Source organism: Mus pahari, chromosome 17 (assembly GCF_900095145.1).
Source record: "Mus pahari chromosome 17, PAHARI_EIJ_v1.1, whole genome shotgun sequence".
Taxonomy (NCBI): domain Eukaryota; kingdom Metazoa; phylum Chordata; class Mammalia; order Rodentia; family Muridae; genus Mus; species Mus pahari.
The window spans coordinates 60863348-60880886 of NC_034606.1; positions in this window are offsets into that span (position 1 = coordinate 60863348).

Sequence of the window (17539 nt, forward strand, 5' to 3'; positions counted from 1 at the left end):
GCTTCCCCTGGCTTGCTCAGCCTGCTTTCTTATAGAATCCAAGACTACCAGCCCAGAGATGGTCCCACCCATAAGGGGCCTCTCCCCCTTGATCACTAATTGAGAAAATGCCTTACAGCTGGATCTCATGGGGGTATTTCCCCAACTAAAGCTCCTTTCTCTGTGATAACTCCAGCTGTGTCAAGTTGACACAAAGCAAGCCAGTACATACCCTTTCCTCTCTCCTGTGAGCCCTGCAACCTCTCCACCCATCCCCACTCCTAAGTAGTCAGATGGCAGAAACACAATGGACCTGGAACCCCCAGAAGTCACACGTGTTAGAGCCCCAGAATAATTTCCCACAAGGCAAAACAGAGCCACCACCATCTCTCAAAAACCAGAAACGGAACAGAAGCCAAGGAACAAAGAAGGTCATAGGACATAGGACATAGAAGCAGCTTATATGTTGCATATATCCAACAAAAGATAAGACCAGATATAACTTAAGGTAAAATGTTATAAAAAAGATATTCCAAGCAAAGGGACCCAAAAGCAAGTTGGTGTAGCCATTTTAATATCTAACAAATAGACTTCAAACCAAAACTAATGAAGAGAGATGGGGAAGGACAGTATCACTCACCAAAGGAAAGATCCACCAAGAAGACATTTTAATTCTTAACATCTATACCCCAAACACAAGGGCACCAAAGTTTGTGAAAGAAACACTACTATAGCTTACATCACAGACTGACCCTCACACACCAATAGTGGAAGACTTTAACACCTAACCCTTGCTAACAGACAGGTCATCTAGACAAAAACTAAACACAGCAGTGCTAAAGCTAGCAGACATTATAAATCAGGCGATCTAACATATTTACAGAACATTTTGCCCAAATACCTTCTTCTCAGCACCTCATGGAACTTTCTCCAAAACTAACTACATACTCGAATACAAGGCAAGTCTCAACAGATACAAGATCTCTTGAAAATTTCCCTGCCATCCATCAGACCACCACAAATGGAAGCCGGATGTCAACAATAGAAGCAACAGAAAATTTACCAACTCATGGAAATGGAACAACTCTCTACTGATGAAAAGAAATGGGTGAAGGCAGAAATTAAGAAAGAAAGTAAAGATCTTGTACAATGAGAGGAAAGCAAATGAACAGCACACCCACACTCACGGGAGACAAGGAAAGAGGTTCTCACGGGTGAGTTCATATACTAAGCGCCTACACAAAAAACAACACGGAAAACAAAAAGGCTGTAGAGAGATCCCATACTAGCAACTGAACGGAGCATCTAAAAGCTCTAGAAAAAAAGAAGAAAGCACACTTAAAAGGAGTAGATGGGTAAGCAGCAATCAAACTCAGGGCTGAAATCAATAGACCATCCTAAATAATAACAATAATAATAATAATAATAATAATAATAATAATAATAATAAAACAACTGCTGGAAGAGTCACTATTCCACCATTTCAAGCTTTAGTAATAAAAACCATCATGATATTGGCTTAGCTATCATCAGAGAAGCTTCCTCCAGCAACAGATGGGAACAAACACAGAACCACACAGCCAGATGTTACAGGGGTGAGAGGCCTGGGAACATCCAGCCCTAAATGGGAGGTCTCCATCAAATACCTCCCCTCAGGGCTCAGGGAACCCCTCAGAAGAGGAGGCAGGAAGACTATAAGAAGCAGAGGGGATGGAGGACACCGGGAAGACAAGGCTGTCTAAGTCAACATGATCAACGCTCATATGAACACACAGAGGCTGAAGCAGCATGCATGGGTCTGCACGGGTCCGCACGGCTCTGCACAGGTCTGCACGGTTCTGCATGGGTCTGCATGGCTCTGCAGCGGACCCTTTGCATTGTATACTATGGCTTCCAATTTAATGTTTTTATGGGATTACTGATTGTGGAGCCTGTTGGTCTCTGATTCTCGTGCCATCTCTTGGGCTCTTTTCCTTCTGTTTGCCTTGTCCAACTCCAATATGATAGTTGTTTTATCATATATGTATACACACACACACACACACACACACACACAATGTTTTATTATCATCCCTTAGAACGCCTTTTTATTTTCTAATGAGAGACAGAAAGGGATGGGATAGGGAGGAAGGGAGGAACAGGAAGAAGTAGACAGAGGGGAAACATAATCAGGATATATCGTGTGAGGGGAAAAAAAAAACTACTTTCAATAAAAGGAAAAGAAAGTTACAACAGTGTAGCCATGCTGACTAGAACAGTCAATTTGATTTATAGAAGATGAAGTATAAAATAATTTTAAAAAGTTTTCAATAATGTTGTCTTACACTAATACAACAAAATGTACCCTAGACATTGCTTTATGTCTGATTAAGGAAGCTCAAATTGGCACAACAAAAAAAATTTTATCTTGCTCTATCCAAAGTACCTGAAATCCTTGGTAAGGATTGTTAATATCTAAAGTATTTTAAGCACTTCTTTTTCAAGTATGTATTGTTTCTGAAGGAGGTTTTTAAAATTAAAACAAAAACTGCTGGACTTTTTATCAATAATGGAATTCAAATTCAATAAATCACATTATATATATTATATACACATATATAATATATGTATATTATATATAATCTTCTGCACACCAAAGGTACTGATCCTCCAAGTGAGAAATCAGCCTAAGGAGTGGGTAAAAAGGTCTTAGACAACTAGTCATACAGCACATAGGAGATTAATATCTAAAATATATATTTTAAAGACCAGCAAAAATTGAATGCCAGAACAAAAAATCAAATACTCTGATAAATGGGCTAATGAATTGGAGAGTTCTCAGAAGAACACCAAATGATTAAGAGACTGTAAACTGGTGGAGTCATTGTGGACGTATATATGACAATTCCTTAAAACTAAAAGTCCATCTGCTACCACTCCTGGGTATAACGAGGTCTGGGTATAATACACCCACGGGACTTTAATCGAACACACCGCAGAGATACTTGTTCATCCACGCTTACTTAAGCTGCAGTGTTCACAGCCGCTAGGACATAGAAGCAGCTTCGACGTCCATCAGCAGACAGATAAAGGAAACACAGTACGTGTGTACAACGGAACTTTGCTTGACTAGAAATAAAAATGAAATTGTGACATTTACAGGGACATGGGTGGGACTGAGGATTATTAATACAGTGTGCTCAGGAACGAGTGCACATTTTCTCTCCTATGCAGATTGAATGAACGGGCGTGTGCGTTGTGAGAACTGAGGACTATGGGAGGGGAGGATGAGGTCTAGGGAGGGTGAGGGAGTAGGAAGAGGTCTAGGGAGGGTAAAGGAATGAGGAGACGGTATAGAGCATACACGTCATGAAAACAGGCAGAACGGGGACTACTTGTGGGACACGGATGAGCAAAATGGGTAAAGAGAACATAATAATGCATGTATAGACATGGCACAGAAACACATTTCTCTGTGTCTTAAGCAACAGGAAAAAAAAACTTTAATTAAAAAAAAAAAACAATCAATGAATCAAAGCCAAAGCAAGCCACTACTCATCCATCCCCTCTGTAAGCTAAGGATTCATTGTCAGGTGCTGGGGACAAAAGGAACAAAGGAGACCCCCAGTCCACACTTATGGAGCTTAAAATGGCTAACACAGCAGTCCTCAACCTTCCTAGTGATGCGACCCTTTCATACAGCATCTCATGCTGTGATGACCATGCCAGAGAAATGATCTTCATTTCTACTTCATAACTGCAATTTTGTTACTGTTACAAATCATAATATAAATACCTGCATCTTAGATGACCCCTGTGGAAGGGTTGTTCAACATCCAGGTTGAGAATCAGTAACATCTAAAGAGCAATGGTAATATATGCACAGATATATATATGATGATGTATATAGACATTCCTATACTTTCCCCTGGACACCTGATTCCATTCATGTGTCTAGAAGAACTCAACTCCTAATGTTTCATTCTCATTAAAAGTCGCCGTTCTCTGTATTTACATGCCAGTGAAGGACTTTACGTCCTAACTAAACACCTAGTAATACACACAGCCTTAAGGTTACAGCCAGGTGGTAAAATATAGATATTAGATCTATAAAAATATTTTTAGAATAGTTAAAAATAGTTGCCGTTTAGGACACTGCCTAACATAGTCATACCACATCTGTGACACATTCTAACTTATAGGACAAAACTTCCGAGTCTCTTAAGTTATATAAATCAAGATCCAAGATTAGGGTTTTAAAGTTAGCACCCTTCCTTATACTAATCATAAACAAGTCCCATTTGCATGTTTAGTGATGTTGTGAAAAGGAAGTTTCAAAGTTGAGAGAGCAAGTCTGTGAAAAAATATTATTCATGTATAATTTTATTTCCGTGGTGTGAATGTATGTGATATTGCCCTATATTTGCAAAGTCTAAATCTCAAGTTATAGTGCTGTTAGAAAGTTGTTTTTTTAAAAAAAAAACAAAAAAAAAAACAAAAAAAAAATTTGTGAGATTTTCCTGTTTATATAAAAATGCATATCTTTACCTAAAGACACAATTTTAATGCAGATTCCCCTGCCCCCAAATCTTTTCCATATTCTATGATTCATCCCACACCCTTGGCTTCAGTGCTAACAACAGCAACTGAAGGTCTAGTTCCTGCCAGGTCGACTTGCTGAGCAACTAAGAGAGGAACCTGATGGCTCTAAGTACAGCCTGGCATTTTCCCATCTTGCTCTGATAACTTTTCCCTATTGGTTGCCGCATCCTATATAACGTTAGTGCATTGCTGTGACTCCTCGCTGTAAATGGCTATCTCGACTACACGTTGAGCAGACGTTCTCGACATTGTTGTTGTTACATACACACGACACACGGTGCAGATGGGAAGCCGACGGACTGACGGACGGAAAGCGCGCTTACATCTTCCTATAGAGATTGTGTATTGAACCAGCAGCTTAGACAGGCTCCAGGTTTGGCATCTGAAAGTTTAAAAACCAAGGTCAAATCCATAGAGCTTACCTCTCTAGCCTTTCCTATGGCTGCTCCTTTGCCTGGAGGCCCAGGACTTCTTGGTAAAGGTGGTGAGAGAATGGCCATAGCAAAAGCCGCTCTACCCGCTCAGCTCTGTGCTCAGAAAGGCAACCAGAGCACAGGTCTGAAGGCCGGTTCATGTATCCGTGCTACCAGAACATGGACTAGAACAGATACTGCTCAAGCATGTTCGCAGAAGGGGCTAGAGAAACGGCACAGCAGCTCTTGCTACTTTTGACAAGACTGGAGTTGAATTCCCAGCACCCACATCCGGGAGTCAAAGACTGCTTGTAAATCTAGTTCCAGGGCATCCAATGTCCTGTTGTAGCTTCCAGGTACCCGCATGCATCTATCCATACACACATACACATAATTTAAAATAAAATAAACTTTCTTTTTAAAAGAGCATTTTCATTATGGCCTTTTATAATAGTTGCATACATATCCACATGCATATTAATTCAAAGTTTATCAGATAACTTCTAAAAGAGAGGAAGAAGATAGTACATATTGCAGGAAATATTTAAAACAGAGAACCGGCTTGTTCCCACTCTTGTGCCTCTGCCCCAGCGGCCTGGACAGTCATGTACTAGCGGGCAATGGCCAACCCGCTTTAATCTCATAGAGACTCTTGACTCAGAACTCCAAAATCTTTCCACCCAGCTCCCCTAAGTTCCCTCTGGCAGGTCACTACCATGCCAGTCCCATGCTTCAAATCCCCCACAGCCTTTGTGGTGCACATCTGGCAAACTCACGCTTTGCTGCCAAACCTTTCTCTCTTGAACCCAGAGAAGCTGCTACTGTGAAAGAAAATACAACACAAACATAGTTCAGAAACAACAGTAACTCAATCTCTGGGCACAACAACTAAAACCTAATCTTGTAAACCTTATTAAAACCTGGATCCACCATGATACTGGGAAACTCTAGCAACTATATCTTACCCCTTTGCTGTCCCCATTCCAAAAACAGCTCTCTCTCTCCTGCTTCCTCTCTTCCTCCCTCCAACCCGGAAGTCCCACCTACTTGCCCAGTGATTGGCTTCTTTATTCATTAGGTGATTGGTTCACAAGAACAGCCAGGCCCATCCACAACAAATACAGGTAAGGAGACAACCAAAGGAAGAAGACAAAACATGGTATAAACTGACAAGGATCCAATCGAGAAAACGCAAGGCGATGAAGCCCAGGGCAGCCTGCAAGTGTTCACATCTCTGGAAAATAGCTTTGAAAAGCAGAGAGTAGCTATGCTTCGGAATGAAGTCCAAATGTGTGGGAAGGCTTTCAAACATGGGTTTATTCAAGAGTACCTTTGAGATGCAAGTGCATCACAGTAGCAGCTGGTATAGAAGTGATGAATCGGGAGCAAGAGGGAAGGCAGACTGAGCGGAGATATAAGGTGAGAATAGGCTTTTGCTTAGAAAACCGGGATAAATCCCTCTATTGACTAATTTGAGGAGTAATGGCAACCTCTATACTGTGAGGTTTAACTAAGCAACTGCTTGACTAAGAAATTGTACGTGAATGTATCTAGGCTTTACACATGATAGGCACCTTAAATAGGTTAGTCTTATCATTTACCAGCCTTGGGTTAGCCAATCAATGTTGAGCACTTTAGTTTTCCTGTCTCAAAGAGGGAAATTTATTCTCTATAATATAGGAAGTATGCAGGCATGTAAATGTATCACGACACTGCAAGCTGCAAAGCATTGTTCAAATGTTAGCCTATTGATACTGGCTTCTCAATATACAAACCTCATTCAACTTAGGGGAAATCTCTGGGTAAGCAAGGAGCAAAGTTTGTGCTTCAATATGGAAGCCAGGGATGAATATTCCCTGGACCCCGGCAGGGAATACTGTTTACACTTTGACACAAAATGGAGTACCCAACGAAGATCCAAAGGCCCATCACAGCCAGAGTGGCACCGTTGCACAGTGTCTTGTCGGCATGTACACAGGATGGTGGTACTGCCATTGGCGGCAACACCATCACGTAACCCATGGCAATTGCCAGCAGCAGCAGCAGCATCCACAGCATCAGCCAATGGTGGGATCTGGCTGTGGCTCACCTTGCTAGGAACATACTCACAATAGGCTCTCACAATGTGGTTCACAACCTTCCCCTGGATCCTTTTTACATATAAGATGTACAGCTGCTGTCTCCATTTTCATACAGTATCTTTAGACCTGTGACTGATTCTTATACCATCACATCAAAGGTTTAGTTACTAGGTCCAGTCTATTTAAGTGTCCAGTGACCAAATGATTTAAACATATCTAATTATTAAATATGTGAACTAAAAGCCAAAAGAAAAAAATCAGATCTTTTGAAGATCAAATAGAAAACTATTAGTCAATGCCCCACATAAATCTTCTTGCAGAATAATTATGTAGTTAGAGTCCCACATTTTCTATATAGCCTACATTAAATAGATGGGAAAAACCTGTCATGTTAGATTTAGGTTAGATTTCTGTTTTGTTCTTTTTGTTGAATGAACTTGAGAGTGTACACACACACACATACACACACACACACACACACACACACACAAAGCTATGTCCTAGTTGCTGTGATAAACACCATAACCAAAATCAGGCAAGGGAGGAAAAGCCTTGTTTTATCTTACTCTCCCTGCTAACAATCAACTGTTGCAAGGGCAGGAACTCAGACAGGGACAGAAGCATGGAGAAAATCTGCTTACTGCCCGGCTCACTGTTCAGTCAAACCTTACACAGCACAAGTTCATCTGCTTAGGGATAGTAACACCCAGGGTGGGCTGGATCCTCCAATTAGCAATCAAGAAAAAACTCCACAGATATGTTGCACAGGCCAGTCTGATTGAGGTAATTCTTCAGTTAAGGGCCACTCTTCTGGCTGGGGGGGGGGGGGGTTGAGGAAAAAAGAACGGGGGGACCACTCTTCCTAGGTGATATAACTTGTGTCAAGTTGTTAAAAATTAAATAGCACGTGAGGCTGGAAAGATGGTTCAATGATTAAGAGCCCTTCCAAAGGACACAGGTTCTGTTCCCAGCACCCACATGGCAGCTTACAACTGTTTGTGACTCTGGTTGCAAGGGATATGACACCTTTACACAAATGCACATAAAATAAAATTAAATATTAAAAAAAAACTAAGTAGCACAGACACCATAAGGAGAAAAGCTAAACATAATTTCTTCTGTAAGTTATTTTATTCATGTTTTTAGTTACATGAAAAGGATGGATTTCAGCATAAGTCCATATTTGTATGCACATCAATAATTGTGCTTTCATATTTGCTCGCTGCTACCCTCCCCAGTCCTTCCTGTTTTTTCTCATTGGTCTCCATCCCCCAAAGAACCCTTGTCTGCTTTTATATTACACACACACACACACACACACACACACACACACAGAGACTTAAATCCAGATTCCTCATAAGAAGCACACAATGTTTTATCTCTTTTTTTGCAATGTTTTATGTTTTAACCTCCAGTTACAAAGTGATTTTAATATTTCTAGGATAATGAATCTCAGTTTTTAATTTTTCTTCCCATTATTGGCTGATAAGGAGAATTTTGCATTTTAAATTAAATTCTCCCCAGTGTAGAAAATTAAGTACCAAGAAATAAAAGTACTCCTTCTCCAGAGAGGGCTAAGCTATGAACATCACAAGGTTAGAATCTGGGGTCTTTTTCGCTCCTCAAGGACCAGAATTTGCCCTTAAGGGGTGCTATGTTGTCCCCATTGGAGACACACGTAAGAGTGACGGATGCAGACAACAGGAGAGTCTTTGGTCTGGAGCCCCATGACGACTAGTAACGCTCCTATTCACACTGTAAACAAATATGTATGGAGAAGCTTGTCAGTGTTAATGATGTCCTGAGTTATGCCTGTAGCTCAGACTCTGCCTCTAATTAAGGCCCTCGTAGCACACTTACTTGAAGGAAGCAACATGATTGTCTTCATTAAACTGCGGGTGGAATGTAAATTACTAAAACCACAGACACGGAACACGGAGCTATGTAGGCTGGAAAGAGAGGGGAGGATTAAGATTGTGTCATCTTATCCGTATCAAGCCCCTGTGGCCCGCAGAGTACAGGCTGGGACCGCTTGGTTTCCTAGCGCACACTCTCCCCAGCATCCTAAGTCTTTGGCTCTGTCTCTACCCATAACTCTCCTTGTTTCTGTTCCTGGCCCACATCCCTTTTCTCACCTCTGGATCCATTTATCCAACCGCCAGTCAATGCGGCTGCGCAGATTTCCTCTGGTAAGCGTCTACAGACTATATCCCATGCTGAATTTGTCCTTTCACTTTCGCCTTATACAGCCTCAGTGGCTGTGAACCACCAATCAGACAATAATTCTGAACCTTTTTCTGACTCCTTGCATCAGCATTGAGATGCCACCAACTTTAGCACCTGGCCTGTGCTACAAACCGTGATCCCACGTGATCACTCGAGAAGACAAACAGCTCTCTCTTAGCATAATTAAAATGCAAGTTGCATCCAAATCAAAATTTTTCCACATTCGGCATCTACAGCAGTGGTTCTCAACCTTCCTAAGACCACGACCCATCAATATATACTTCATGTGGTGGTGGTACCCCCACACACACACACACACACCATAAAACTGTTTTCGTTGCTACTTTATAACTGTAATTTTACTCCTGGTATGAACCATAATATGTCCGGTATTTCCCCTGGTCTTAGGCGAGCCCTGTGAGAGGGTCATGTGACCCCCAGGTTGAGAAGCACTGATGTAAGAACTTTTCCTTAGGATCATGTTTCAATTAGATTTTCCCACAATGACTATTATCTTTCAACTGTCTATAAGCTCTCTCGTCCTTCCTAAGAAAATGGAATTCTTTTTCCTTCGAGTTCAGGGGATCTTCTGAATAGACTTGACTTGCCCTTCAGGGCCAGCCAATCTGAAGACACGCCTACTTTTGTCTGTCCATCAGGTAGTCTCTGTTCCTTTCACTAAAGTGACTTATAGATCCGTATAGAAATCATCAGTCAACACTGCGATTATATGTTTGTATATTTGACTGTAGCCTGTAATCTTTCCTCTCGAATGAATGTACCTTGATTCATTCTAGGATAACTGAATGACATATAGGTCAACAGTAAATAGCTGGCCAGGGGATCTAGCAAATAAGTCCTCCTTTATATTCTAACCCTCCAAGTAAGACTTGAGGTTTAACAAAATGTATTTTGGGAGCATAATTACATGAATTCTAAAACTGGCCTAAAGAGAAATGTCATTAGCTTTTTAATGAAGTGTGGAAACTTTATTGAGAGGAAAATTCTGTTCCTAAGATGATTCTAAACTGAACAACATCCTAAAAGTAAAATTAGCTTTGTTTTTTAACTCATATTCTATAAATGTCCCATGTTTGTGCATATATATATATGAATATGTACCTTCTTAAAGTATATGTACACTTTTAAATATATATTTACATAATATATACATATAATTTATAAAATGAATAATATATAAAATATATAAACTTTTTAAAGGTTTATATGTACCTTATATTATATTATTATACTATATTATATATTGTTATATTTATTGATATGATACATAATAAATATAATCAATAATATATATTATTCACATACATATATATATGTATCTTAGTAATACTATTCTTGGTAAAATCAGCTTTACTAAAAATTATACACAGTTGATTTTCAAGCCTGTAGCTTACAGATAGCATAATGCTAATCACAGCATTTCATAAGATTCAGGGACACACTGCATTCTGGCCAGAACACAGTATCTACAGTCTCATACAAGCCGTGAGCTGTAGAAAAAGGTCCCAGGTACTTGTAATATCAAAATGTGTCCCTCTTAGGCCATTTGAGTAGACAAAAGGCCTGCCATAATGATTAAAAATCATTTTTGAAACTTTATTGATGAATCTCAAACAAAATCATAATATAATTAGTGAAAGGAAAAGGAAAGCAAACATTAGAAAACAAGAGAAGGTTCTCAGTGAGGTGAAGACGTAGAATGTGAGCCATTCATTTCTGTGCCCTTTTAGAGCCTCAAATGGAGCATGGCCAATACCTATCAACTCACACAGGATACAGAAACCCCAGTAAATTGATGTCTTCATTATGTGCTTAGCCTAGATTGCATCCTAGCTCATAGTTTATTCAAAGCAGTGAGACAAAGAATAAGCTGAAGGTCACAACTAATTGTAACAACCCTAATAATTCTTACCTCCTGTTGAACCGTGCGGTTCTGTTCTGTACTGAGATGGCCCAGTTCAAAGACAGCAGAAACATCGATTTAACGTCAGTCTGCTAGGCCCAGGCACAGAATTTAACCAGGAAATTAATCGATGTTTTACATGAATATCTAGAAATTGATATGTCAATAATTTTAGAGAAAAGACCGTTTCTAATTTCTGAAAACTGGAAGGGTCACCGTTTAGCACCAGATAATAGAATCACATTTATAGCTTCAGTAAGAACAGACAGCGAAGGATAAAAGCCCTTACTGAGGCTCCGGATGTAGCTCGAAGAGAAAGTATGTGCTTGCATGGCACAGTCCTCCGTGCAACATTCGGCATGGAAAGAAAAATAAATACCACAAAGCAACATCAAATGTTTGCCTTTTGAGAGAGGGTCTTACTCTATAGCTATGAATGGCCTGGAACTCACTCTCTACAGCAAGCTGGCCTTGAACTCACAGAGATTTGCCTCCAAGGCACTGGGATTATAGGAATGTACAACTATGCTGCACAACAGCCAACTTGTATTGAGAGTCACTTGACCATCATTGAGAAGGGTGAAAGGCTCTTTTGGGGCTCCCATTTACCCTAAGATACACTGTGTGGATGCTAATATTGACATGAAGTTATACCTTGGCATGGCATCTACAAATGTGAGGGATACTAACTGAAGCGTGTAAGCTTAGAACAAGGCACAGGAAGAATGAATAGGATTCTTTCACGTATAAGATCCATGCCTTGTATGACGACGTCCCGGCATCTTCTTTAGTCACCGGATACCTAAGCTAAATTCAGGCCCTCTTGTGTTTATTAGACCCTTCATTTCATACAGTTATAAATTGATAGTATGGCTTTCTGAAGTGTATAAAGGAAAAACAATTTTCAAACTTAATTTCTGTCCCCAAACCCTCACAACACAGATAGCATCAAATACCTGATATATGAGGCCTTTTTTTTTTCTTTTTTCCTCCATACACGAAGCAAGTAAGAAAATTTGCAACCACCACCCAGGGTATCACCAACACAGCTCAATTCTGACACCACAGACTTGGTGGCAGCATCAGGTATCCCAGGGTTAAGACACACAGCCCTGTGCAGCCCCACCCACCTTTGCTTGCCCAGCATAAGACACAGGTTGTTTGACCTGCTACAGATAGGAGCTTCCGTAACTCCCTCTGCAGATCCTATTAACTTGTTCAAGGGGCTCACAGAACTTAGGGAAGTCCTCATGCCTACTGGTTTATTGTAAATGCAAGAGTAGATAATGAGGTGCATAGGGTAAGCAGTGTATTGCAGACATTGGAGCGTCTATATCCTCTCCAGATGTGCCACGCTCAGGGAACCTACAATGTTCCACTATCCAGAGACCCTAGGAAGCCTATTCTTCTCATTCTTATGGAGCTACAACTTGCCTTAGGGAAAGATTAGGAACCATGGGTAATATCCCTGCCCAGATAGGGCTGGCTGTCCATGTGTGCTATCATACCACAGGTCTCAAGTTCATAAAGCAATAAGAGACTCCCTTCTAAGCTTCCTTTATATGTTACCTTATATCAGTGGCTAGAGTTTGTTGTCTGTTGAGGAGAAATTTTGCTAAAGTAGAAGAACATATAACAGTCCTTAGGATAAAGTGCGCCTTAAAAGAGTTTTTAATCATCAGCCCTAGAGTATATCAGACAAGATCTACTCCTAAAAGCACACAGGATACTTTAAGGTGTTAAATTTTCAGAGAAAGTAAAATGTAGATGTCCCGTGTGTCATCTATTCCCGGCTCCTAAAACCTCAGCCGATCCAGAGCGAAGACCGAGCCGAATGCAGAAAGGTTGCAGACATAATTACTTTTTGTCTGCTTTAAAAGAGTTACGTTATCAGAATAGAGGGACCAAACCTAGCCTTATCCGCGGTTGTTGTGGATGGACCTGGTGCTGTTCTTGTGAACCAATCCCCTAATGAATAAAGGAGCCAATCACTGGGCGAGTAGGAAGGACTTCCAGGTTGGATGGAGGAGGAGAGGAAGCAGAGGAGAGTTAGGCACTTTTAGACCGGGATAGCGTGAGGACAGAATGTAGCTACAAGTGTCTCCCAGTTTCAAAGGCGGATCCATTAGGATTCACCACCAAAGGATTTAGATTTAATAAAGTTTACGAGATTAGGATTATCTATTATAAGTACACTGTAGCTGTCTTCAGACACCCGAGAAGAGGGCGTCAGATCTTGTTACGGATGGTTGTGAGCCACCATGTGGTTGCTGGGATTTGAAGTCAGAACCTTTGGAAGAGCAATCAGTGCTCTTGACCGCTAAGCCATCTCTCCAGCCCCGAGATTAGGATTTTAGTTGCTGCGCCTACCGATTGAGTTACCATCGTTTCTGAACTAAGTTTGTATGGCGTTTTCCTTCATGCGGCAGCTTGTCTGGGTTCAAGAGGAAAAGGTACGGTGGCAAAGTGTGGGTGCACCTCAAAGACCATGGGAGTTTTGTAGCACGGGGCTGGCGTGGTAACAACCCACCAGTGGGAACCTAGTGAGCTGGTTGGAGAGATTGTAGAGTTCTGAGTCTGAGTCTCCACGAGATAAAAACAGGTCAGTCATTGCCCGCCAGTGCAGGGCTGGCCGGGCTGCTGAGGCAGAGAGCTGCTGGCCCAAGCATGGGAACATGCTGGTTCTTTTTTTTAATATTTCCCACTACATACAGTGATAGTATTCTGGTTTGAATAGTGTCACCTCCCCCAGCCTTGAAACAGGCTGATTCAGACCTTGCTGCCACTGAGCCAGAGACCACCTGGAGTGGGGCCTTCCTACCACGATGGCTCTATTGTTCTACACCTGCCTGCTCTTCTCCAAGACACTACTACCTGCCGAGAGACTCTTGAGATATTCCAGAGACAGCATCCTGAAGATCTGCCTACAGACTGGCACCTGTAGGACAGGCACCAAGAATGGATTGGTGGGGGATGGGCCTCCCCCCTCTTTATGAGCACAGACTCTTAATAAAATTCAGGAAGCCTTAAACAGAAAATCATGTCTTCGTTTCCATTATTCCTCTCACTGTTTTCTCCCATACAGCTCCTGCCTCCCACTCAGGAACCCAGTTAGCTTGGCTGCAGGCGGCTACAGAATAGGAAAAATCACCTATAGGCTCAAGCATTTGAATGTTTGGTCACCAGTTGGAGGTTGAGAGTTTATTGAAGTGGTCCTCAACCTTTGGGTCACAACCCCTTATTGGGGGCGAGGGTTGTCAAAACTACTTTCACGGGCTGGTGAGATGGCTCAGTGGGTAAAAGCACCCGGCTGCTCTTCCGAAGGTCTGGAGTTCAAATCCCAGCAACCACATGGTGGCTCATAACCATCCGTAACAAGATCTGACACTCTCTTCTGGAGTGTCTGAAGACAGCTACGGAGTACTTACATATAATAAATAAATAAATCTTTAAAAATTAAAATACTTTCACAAGGGTCAGCTAAAACCATTGGAAAACTCAGATATTTATATTATGATTCATAGCAGTAGTGAAATTACGGTTATAAAATAGCAACAAAATAATTGTGTGGGGGGGGCTCTTTCTAACGTGAGGACTGTCTTAAAGGGTCGCAGCATGAGGAAGGCTGATAGCTACCGCTTTATAGCCCCACTTCTCTCGGAGTTGACTCTCTCCGCTTCTCCTGTGAGAAACTGTGAACAGCCAGCTTCCTGCTCCGAGCACCTGCGGCCAAGCCTTCTTTGTGATGACAGATTCTGGAACCCTAACTTGCCTCAAGCCTGGTATTTTTTTTTTTTTTTTTTTTTTTTTTTTTTGTTACAGCAACCAAAAGTAACTAATACAGCTAGTTTAGAGGGATGAATAAAGTGTCTCAGGTTGAGCCCATGTTCTTACAGCACTAACAGATCTCATAAACAGGTTAGATCTGATAAATATGGGGAAAATGTTCTGTGTAGAAAAAAAATAATATATGATTTTAAAGATGCTCCCAGAAAGTTCTTTCCCACGCCCCCAACCTCAACAATTTTAAATTAGGAAGATTCCATCAGCCATATGTATTGTGGTGCTGAGGATCCCAAGAGCAATTCAACCCATTGGAAACTATGTAGAGTAAATGACAGCTGAATAAACATCTAGCTCCATTTGTCCAATCGGACAGGACAATACACCCTTTGACAGGGAGTGTGTCCACGTTAAAAGAATCAAGTGCATCTTACCAGAAAACAAATCAAAACCCAAGAAATGCCTGGCAAAGAGATCAAAGAGTTTGTCCTGAGTCTGACAAGAAAAGGACTTCCTGCCTACTCCTGTCTTTGATGGAAGGGTTTCCTATGATAGCTAAAGGTAGGGTTTGAAAACATGGTTTAAAAAAAGAATTGCATGAAATCTAGGTCTCTGTTATCAAAGTGATGTGATTAAACTAGCAGGCGTTGCAACGCAGACGAGCTCTCATTGCATTATTGAACATTATCTCATTGTTCATTATTGGTGAACAACAATAGGCCATGTTCCTTTCTAGAAGACTCTTCTAGAGTGGAGCTCATACTGCTTAGAACTATTGAGTCATGAAAAAGCAATCTATTGAGTCTAAAGAGATCCAAGCAGGTGGGCTGTTGCTGGCGGCTTCCAGGGAGTCACTGGCCTAGGTTCTCGTTCTTCACTGGCCCTGCTCCTACATTCCAAGTTATCTTACTTCTGCTCAGCGTCACACTTGGAATGTTAACAGGCTAGCTCTGGCTAGGGGAAATGATCCAGATGTCAAAATAAAAACCAAGTGCACACACTGTCCAGACAAATGAGTGCCCATTTAGAAAAAAAAATACATAATTAAATGAATAGCTCGTGCATAACACAAAGTCAATCTCAATACCAGAAAACTTTTTTTTTTTTTTGAGGGGGGGAACCCTTGATGTAGAAGTAATAGCAAAAAGAAAATAAAACATGTGACCGGGAGAGTACAGAGTACAGAGCTACAGACTGGGGAATCTTTAACTGTGTTTCAAGACGAAGAAGCCACTAGCAAAAAGGCATATTTGCTCTAGAGTTCCAGGATGGTGCAATACAGCTGCCTAGAACTCCCGTCCTCACCTACAAGACAAAGCCAACGTGGCAGGTGAGCCACATTTCATGCCAACCACCGGGAGTCAGAAGGCAGAGAATGGAAGCTTGTAAGACTTAGAGATCCCGTGAAATGATCACAGGAAGAGAATTAAATCACCCCAGCTCTTCTGGCAGCCGGCAGTTGGGAAGTATCTCTTAGGCGATGGTAAGCATGAAAGCCACCACAAATTCTGTCAGTATGGATGCTGCAATCTCAGATACGGGAAATGATCGCCACCGGTCCACAGCCAGTGCCTATAGGTAACTTGAAATAAGCACTGGAGCACTGTTTTGAAATGTATTGCGCATCTCCTCCCATCAGACCCTGGACTGCTATAGCCAGATGTCATCTTGAGAAAAAGAATATTGTCTGTCTTTAGACGGCTCTATGAGTCACAACGCCTGTACATCCCACCTCTGAGAACCCAGATAGTCCGCTGCGTGGTCCTAGGAGGTTGTACCTCAGACTCCATCCTGGCCAGTAGACCTACTTTGGGTTTACCCACTGGCTAACCTACACAGGACGGAGAATTTGACACCGGAAGTGGAAGGTGCCATACTTAAGAATCGGGACTGCAGGGAACTTGCTATCTGAGATCGAGGGCATAGCAGTTACAGGTGGACTCCTGCCAGAACTAGGACAAAGGGAGGCACCCACGCAGTTCTTACCACCCCTTCCTGCTAATCCATGCTCAAGGTTCTGTTAATGACACATTAGAGACAACCCTCTGACTCCTGCTATAAGCTTGTTCACGATGAAATGCCACATGGGCCTGGGGAAACTACAGCTCTAGCTGTGGCCCCATCTCTGGCTATGCGCAGCTGGGGTTGGGGAATAAGGACAACGTTTCCTGGCTCTGGCCAAGGTCCTAATTCTAGGTGGGAGCTACCACGGGTGCAACAGAGATGAACGCCCCCTGCCTCCCTTTCAGCTCCCTCTCCCTCTGTCTACACTGTCCTGCTATGCGCAGCTCTCAGGACTGAATATGAGGACAACCTGAGGACATTGTGGTTCCTTCTGCCTCACGAAAGATGTGGGATCTTCCTGCTGCATGGTTGGAGGAAGGTGTTTCGCCACTGCTGATGTGGGCAGTGCCAGAGGCCTTCGAAGTAGCAAAGCTAGAGTCAAGAAAGTTCAAGGGTGCCGGGCGTGGTGGCGCACGCCTTTAATCCCAGCACTTGGGAGGCAGAGGCAGGCAGATTTTTGAGTTCGAGGCCAGCCTGGTCTACAGAGT